The following is an 8,713-nucleotide window of genomic DNA, read 5'->3' on the forward strand; positions in this document are numbered from 1 at the left end:
ATAAATATTAAGATGGCATAGAAATAATATGAATAAATGAATAAATAAAATCGATAGCAATAATCCATGACATGCAAAATATTAAATGTAAACTCAATTATATAACGAAAGGAGGAAAGTCAACCAAATAAATGAAGAAAAGAATATATATAATATGAACATAGAAATTATGAAGATTAAAATATACATATGATTTATAAATAAATTTTTGGGTTATGGAACATATATATACATGATGCATTTATAAAAGAAAAAAAATATAAATTATAAAGTATATAAAAAACATGTATTTGCATTTTTTAAAAAAAATAAATATATTCATAAATAAATAAATAATTGGTTAAAAATATTAATATGTATACATCCGTATATATAATAAAATAAATGTATACATAAAGATTATAAAAAATAATTACATATAAATAAAAATAAAATAAAAATAATTATATTATACTACAAAAATAAATATGCATATATAAAAATATATATATACATATATTTAAAAAATAATTAAATATGAAAAGGAATAAAAAAACTAATTAATAAAAAAATAAAGAAAATGAAAAAGGACTAATTTGAACTGTAAGTAAAAATTCTGAGGCAAATCTGTAAATAAGTGGAGGCCAAAGGACTAAATGAGACGCGCGAATTACATAGAGGGGCTGGAAGGGAAATTTTCCCTTCTCCTCTAAAACGGCGCCGTTGCAAGTTGGACCAAATTGAAATTGAAATCAATAAAAGGGTAAAAATTTAAAAAACTTAATTGTAAAAATATAAAAAGGCGGAGGGGCTAAAAGCGCAATTTTCCCCTCCGCATGAAAAACACGCGGATCCTGGGTCCGGGTCGGGTCGTCCCGCGGATCCTCCCTTCAAAATGTTGTTGTTTTCAATCGGCTACTTAAGCCAAAATTTTAAAAAAAATTCATTTCTTCATTCCTTCAAAAAAACCCGAAAATCCCTTCAAAAAAGCCCTCAACCTCCTCTGTCCTCCGCCATCGGTTAATCATCAGCCACCGCGTCGGCCGCTGAGCTCCAGCGCCGGCACCGCCGTGTGCGGTGGCTGAAAAAGAGGAAAATCTCCAATTTGGCCCTCTCGACCCTTCCAAGCCCAGATCTGGGTTTAAAACCTTCAAATAGTAAGAGAAAAAGCCTCAAAAACCCAGGAAACCTTTTGGTTTCCGATCGGCTTTCCTCGGAGACGATTCCCTCGGCCGTTCACGGTGATTTGGGGCGCAAAACACAGGTTGTTTCTCTCTTTTTTTTCTTATTTATTTTATTTGTCTGTATATAGATGATAAAAAAATATAACAGTAAAAATAAGTAAAAAAAATATCAACCTTTCTGGTCGATCTTGCTCTCTGTTTGTATGCTGTGAAAATATTTGCTTATTTTTTATTGATTTTTTGAAATCTGGATTCGGGATCCTTTATTACAGTGTATTCGATGGCCTTTTATAGCCATGATAATAAATCAAAGAAAGAAAAAAATCTGTTGATATCTTTGATTCGCAAGTCCATGATTTTTCTTTCCATATGCTGTTTGTTGCTTTTTTGTGTGCAGATGAAGATCCAGGGAGGCGGCCGTGCGAAGATCCTGGTTGCGGCGCGAGTTCATCTCAAAAACCCTAGGGTTTCTGTCACTATTTTGGGCTTACCAGATTCGGGTCGTTGCATTATTTTAATTTGGGCCTTGTATTCTGGGCCACCTCATTTCGTTCTGGACTTGGACTCTTTTTATTTATTATAGGCCGGGCAAAAAATAGACATTACAGCTGCCCCTCTTTCCTCGTTATCGTGTAACAGGAACAGAGCAAATACTTTAAAAATGCCCAATTTTGCCCGGTCATGCTGGACCTTGGTACTCTTCTTCTTCAAGTAGCCTCAGTCCTTCATACTGCATCTTCAGAAGTATAGGAACTAATGCTTCAATCTACTTTACTGCAACTTTTATAGCTTCAACTTGATTTAGTCTACTCTTGGTGCAACTTCAGAGAGAAAAGACTAAATACGATCTGCTCTCTGCAACTTCAGAGAGATAAGATCCAAGGTTTTAATCCACTCCACTGCAACTTCAGGAAGATAGGATTATCGGTTTTAATCTGCCCCGCTGTAACTTCAGGGAGACAAGGCTTGGTGGCTTAAATCTGCTTCCCACTATCTTGGAAAGATAAGATTTGCCGTCTTCGATCTACTCCACTACTGCTTAGAGAGATAAGATCTACAATTTTCAAACCACTCCGCTGCTGCTCAGAGAGACAAGGCTTGGTGACTTAAATCTGCTTCCCACTATCTTGGAAAGATAAGATTTACCGTCTTCGATCTGCTCCACTACTGCTTAGGGAGATAAGATCTACAATTTTCAACCTACTCTGCTACTGCTCAGGGAGACAAGGCTTGGTGGCTTAAATCTGCTTCCCACTATCTTGGAAAGATAAGATTTGCCGTCTTCGATCTGCTCCACTACTACTTAGGGAGATAAGATCTACAATTTTCAACCCACTCCGCTGCTGCTCAAGGAGACAAGGCTTGGTGACTTAAATCTACTTCCCACTATCTTGGAAAGATAAGATTTGCCATCTTCGATCTGCTCCACTACTACTTAGGGAGATAAGATCTACAATTTTTAACCTACTCCGCTGCTGCTCAGGGAGACAATGCTTGGTGACTTAAATCTGCTTCCCACTATCTTGGAAAGATAAGATTTGTCGTCTTCGATCTGCTCAACTACTGCTTAGGGAGATAAGATCTACAATTTTCAACCCACTCCGCTACAGCTCAGGGAGACAAGGCTTTATGGCTTAAATCTGCTTCCCCTATCTTGGAAAGATAAGATTTGCCATCTTCGATCTGCTCCACTACTGCTTAGGGAGATAAGATCTACAATTTTCAACCCACTCCGCTGCTGCTCAGGGAGACAAGGCTTGGTGACTTAAATCTGCTTCCCACTATCTTGGAAAGATAAGATTTGTCGTCTTCGATCTGCTCCACTACTGCTTAGGGAGATAAGATCTACAATTTTCAACCCACTCCGCTGCTGCTCAGGGAAACAAGGCTTGGTGACTTAAATCTGCTTCCCACTATCTTGGAAAGATAAGATTTGCCATCTTCGATCTGCTCCACTACTGCTTAGGGAGATAAGATCTACAATTTTCAACCCACTCCGCTGCTGCTCAGGGAAACAATACTTGGTGACTTAAATCTGCTTCCCACTATCTTGGAAAGATAAGATTTGTCGTCTTTGATCTGCTCCACTACTACTTAGGGAGATAAGATCTACAATTTTCAACCCACTCTGCTGTTGCTCAAGGAGACAAGGCTTGGTGGCTTAAATCTGCTTCCCCCTATCTTGGAAAGGTAAGATTTGTCGTCTTCGATCTGCTCCACTACTGCTTAGGGAGATAAGATCTACAATTTTCAACCCACTCCGCTGCTACTCAGGGAGATAAGGCTTGGTGAGTTAAATTTGCTTCCCACTATCTTGGAAAGATAAGATTTTCCGTCTTCGATCTGCTCTACTACTGCTTAGGCAGATAAGATCTACAATTTTCAACCCACTCCGCTGCTGCTCAGGGAGACAAGGCTTGGTGACTTCAATCTGCTTCCCACTATCTTGGAAAAATAAGATTTGTTGTCTTCGATCTGCTCCACTACTGCTTAGGGAGATAAGATCTACAATTTTCAACCTACTCCGCTGTTGCTCAGGGGGACAAGGTTTGGTGTTTCACCGGTTTGTTCTCTGAGGAACATGACCTGTATAATTCATTTTATGAACCTAATCATGCCTGGTGATTAGGATGTCATGATCAGAATAAGTCAAATGCTCTTAACTAGGTATGTATGAATGATGTTTGCATGAATGCAGAATGTCATTTTTTCATCCATTTTTTTACTACGATCTTTCTTTATCGCTTAAGTTGTCATTGCTCGAAATTTATTAAGGTTTTATCACTGACGCGCTAAAATGCCTTCACTCAGCTGGTGTCTCTATTTAGTCAGGTTGCCCCCACTGTAAACCTCAAAGTTCAATCCACTAGGACGCAAAATTTGTACTACATTCTTTCCACCGTGATTTAAGAGTAGGAAAATTTGACTCTTCTCAATCTTCTCCTATCGTAATTCAAGGATACAGACTATGAAATTTGTTTACACCACTCTCTGGGTGTCCTACCAAATGCTCATGCCTAAAAGAGGAGCTTTCTTTCCATAGGGGATTTCTTCCTACCCCCTCAAGACTTCTTGCTGTCTTATTCACTATTTAGACAACCAAATTCGAAAAAGCAGTCGTAATTTAGACTTTTTCTTCTTTTTAACTTTTGAACTTGGGGTGTTCTAAACAATATTCCTACTTCAGGTTATTAAATTATTTAGAAATTCCCAGAGTAATACATAAAACTTCTTTTGTGAAAGTTTATTAGTCCGTCAATGATTATTCTAATGCAACATGCCTGCGCAAAGATCAAAAATACTGAGTAAGAGATGAATTAATTCAAGAATTTATTGATAGAAAGTGTCCTGAAAAGAAAAAGTATTCTAGAACAGCAAAGAATGAAGTATTTACAAGAACCAACAAACTTAGTACAAATAATATGGAGACTAGGTGCTTTGGATATCGCCGCTTGAACTTCTCCGTGCAAGCCAAGAACCATTCTGAATTTAACATGTGTTTAGGGGATCTACAGTACTCTGTCAATGCCCCAAGACATCGTATCTTTTATTTGTTGACTTAAGTGAAGCAAGATCACTATATGCCCCAATCTGATAATGTAGCTGCCCTTTTCGGGTTTTCAACTCAAACCCCTTTTGGTCTCAAGGCGCCCTTTTCGGGTTTTCACCTTGGCCTCTCCCTTTTTTTTGTAAGAAATCAGAGCGCCCTTTGCGGGTTTTCACTTTAATTCCTCCCTTCCTTCAAGTGAAATATTTCTTGACCGAATCTGAATTTACAGGATTCGGAAGATTTTTGCCATCCATTTCACACAAAATCAAAGCGCCTCCAGAAAAAGCCTTTTTCACAACATAAGGTCTTTCCCAGTTTGGCATCCATTTCCCTCTGAAATCTTTTTGTAAAGGGAGGATCTTTTTCAAAACCAAATCCCCTTCATTAAATTCTTGGGGACGAACCTTCTTATTATAAGCTCGCATCATTCGCTTCTGATACATTTGACCATGACGAATAGCTTTTAATCTTTTCTCTTCAATCAGGTTCAACTGATCATATCGAGATTGGATCCATTCGGCCTCATCCAATTTTAACTCAGCCAATACCCGGAGAGAAGGAATTTCCACCTCAATAGGTAAAACTACCTCCATTCCATAAACCAAAGAAAAAGGTGTTGCCCCAGTAGAAGTCCTGACAGATGTTCGGTAAGCCAAAAGAGCAAATGGTAACTTCTCATGCCAATCCTTGTAAGTTTCAGCCATTTTTGCCACAATCTTCTTAATGTTTTTGTTGGTCGCCTCTACTGCACCATTTATTTTTGGACGATACGGTGACGAATTATGGTGTCTGATATTGAACTGATTACAGACTTTTGCTATTGTGCTGTTGTTCAAATTCAATGCATTTTCAGATATAATCCTTTTAGGCATTCCATATCGACATATGATCTCTTTCTTCAAAAACTTTCTGACTGCTGACTTCGTGACATTAGCATATGAGGCTGCTTCTACCTACTTAGTGAAATAGTCAATGACCATAAAAATGAAACGATGTCCATTAGAAGCCTTTGGTGATATTGGTCCAATGACGTCCATACCCCACATGGAGAAAGGTCATGAAGAAGTGATAACATGAAGAGGTGAAGGAGGCGCGTACATTTTATCCCCGTAAATTTGGCATTTATGGCATTTCTTGGCATGATTGATGTAATCTCTTTCCATGGTGGCCCAGTAATATCTAAATCTCATGATCTGTCTAGCCATTGTAAATCCATTAGTGTGCGTACAACAAACACCCTCGTGGACTTCTTTTAAGATTTCCTTAGCTTCTACAGCATCCACGCACCTCAACAGTACTCGATCATTTCCCCTTTTGTATAGGATCTCTCCATTTAAGACATAGTCAACAACTAGTCTCCTCAATGTCCTCTTATTATTCTCCGTTGCCTGATCGGGATATTCGCGATTTTTCACATATAGTAATATATCTTGGTACCAGGGACGATTATCACTCTCTATTTCTTCAATGTTGTAACAGTGGGTAGGGATTTCATAAATACTAATTTGAATGGGATTCATGTCCTCCAACTGATTCACTTTAATCATGGAAGCTAAAGTAGCAAGAGCGTCAGCCATCTGATTTTCTTCCCGTGGGAGATAACAGAAGGTAATGTTGTCAAACTCTTCGATCAATTCCAGAACAAATCTCCGATAACGGATCAACTTAGGTCTCTTGTCTCCCATTCCCCTCTTAGTTGGTATATTACCAATACTGAGTCTCTGTACACTTCTAATGTCTTGATTTTCTACTCTATGGCTGCCCGTATACCCATGATGCAAGCTTCATACTTAGCCATATTATTAGTGCAATCAAAGTCTAATTTACTGGTGAAAGGATGATAATCTCCATTCGGAGACACCAGGACTGCCCCAATCCCATTGCCTAGTGCATTCAATGCTCCGTCAAAGTTTAATCTCCAAGAATGATTTTCTTGGGGATCCTCTTCAGCATTTGCCACACACATCAAATCTTCATTTGGGAAATCAAAGTCTAGAGGTTCATAATCCTCCAAAGCTCTGCTAGCCAAGAAATCTGCTATCGCACTCCCTTTGATGGTCTTCTGACTTACATATACTATATCAAACTCGAAGAGCAAGATTTGTCATCTAGCCATTCTCCCATTCAACGCCATTGACTCTATCATATACTTTAAAGGGTCTAATTTTGAAATTAGCAAAGTGTATGATAGAGTAAGTATTGCCTCAACCTCTTGGTTGTCCAAATCAAAGCGCAACATAATTTTTTGATAGGCGAATATCTCATTTCACAATCAGTGAATTTCTTACTAAGATAGTATATCGCCCTTTCTTTCTTTCCAGTCACATCATGTTGACCCAGCACGCATCCCATGGAGTTATCGAACACCGTTAAATACAAAATCAAGGGTCTATCTGGGCTAGGCGGTGATAGCACAGGAGTATTGGATAAGTATTACTTTATCTTCTCAAAGGCTTTCTGACATTCTTCATTCTAGACATCGGGATTATGTTTCTTCAAGAGGCGAAATATAGGATCACATTTCTCAGTCAACTGTGAAATGAACCGAGCAATGTAATTCAATCTTCCTAACAAACCTCGAACTTCTTTCTGGGTACGTGGTGGCAATAAATCTCGTATTACCTTGACTTTGTCTGGATCAATAACGATTCCTTTTTCACTAACTACAAAGCCTAACAACTTTCCTGACCTAACTCCAAAAGTGCATTTTGTCGGATTAAACTTGAGTTGGAACTTCCTTAATCTTAAGAACAATTTTCTCAGGACCTGCACATGTTCCTCCTCTATTCTGGATTTGGCAATCATATCATCAACATATACTTCAATTTCTTTGTGCATCATATCATGAAACAGGGCGACCATGGCTCTTTGATATGTTGCTCCGCATTTTTTAATCCGAATGGCATCACCTTATAGCAAAACGTTCCCCACAAAGTAATGAACGTAGTCTTTCCCATATCTTCCGAATGCATCTTTATCTGATTATATCCTGAGAACCCATCCATAAAAGAAAACAGCAAAAATCCTGCCGTATTATCTACCAGAGTATCAATATGTGGCAACGGGAAATTGTCCTTTGGACTTGCCTTGTTCAAATTCCTGTAATCCAGGCACATTCGTACTTTTTCATCTTTTTTAGGGACTGGAGCGATGTTGGCTACCCATTCAGAATATTTGACCTCCTGTAAAAACCCAGCGTCAAACTGCTTCCTAACCTCCTCTTTTATTTTGAGCACAATATCAGGCATCATCCTTCTGAGCTTCTGTTAAACTGGTTTGCAATCCTTTTTTATAGGTAGGCGATGCACTACAATGTCAGCACTCAATCCGGGCATATCCTGGTATGACCATGTGAAGACATCTTTGAATTCTTGGAGTAATTCAATGAGGTCTCGTCTTGTCTTTGCAGAAATTTTAGTTCTTATTTTCACCTCTTTTCCTTCTTCCAAGCTCACAATTTCTACTAATTCTCTGTGAGGTAGGATTTGCTTTTTCTCTTGTTCTACCATCATTAACAAGTCCAAAGATAAACCACTATCTTCGTCACCTTCAAAGTCGTGCGATCCCTCTAAACACACGTTTCGTTCAAAAGGGCAATCTGAACTCGTAGCGGCGTCATTCACATCGTTGATACACAAGGACCTAATATGGTTACAAAAGAATGTATGAATTTATGTACAATTATTTGTGCAATAAAAGAATATATTTACTTGTATGGAAAGAATGAAAGAATATTTACTCGAAACAATTGCAAAGATGTATTTTATTAAAATAATTATGTTTAAACATAAGCCTATTTCACAAAAGAGTTCTTATTATTTCTAGGCTAAAACAACAAGTTTGTTCTGAATATTACTCTGAGACATTTCTAAAGACTTTAGGTATTTCCTCCGCAGTCTAATTGTCTGGAACACTCCCGGGCTCATAAAGACGAATGTCCAGCCAACTCCTCTCTTCATTCACATGCTCATGAATGGCATTGATGTGCATATTTCTCAAC

Source organism: Gossypium hirsutum, chromosome D01, assembly GCF_007990345.1.
Source record: "Gossypium hirsutum isolate 1008001.06 chromosome D01, Gossypium_hirsutum_v2.1, whole genome shotgun sequence".
NCBI lineage: Eukaryota > Viridiplantae > Streptophyta > Magnoliopsida > Malvales > Malvaceae > Gossypium > Gossypium hirsutum.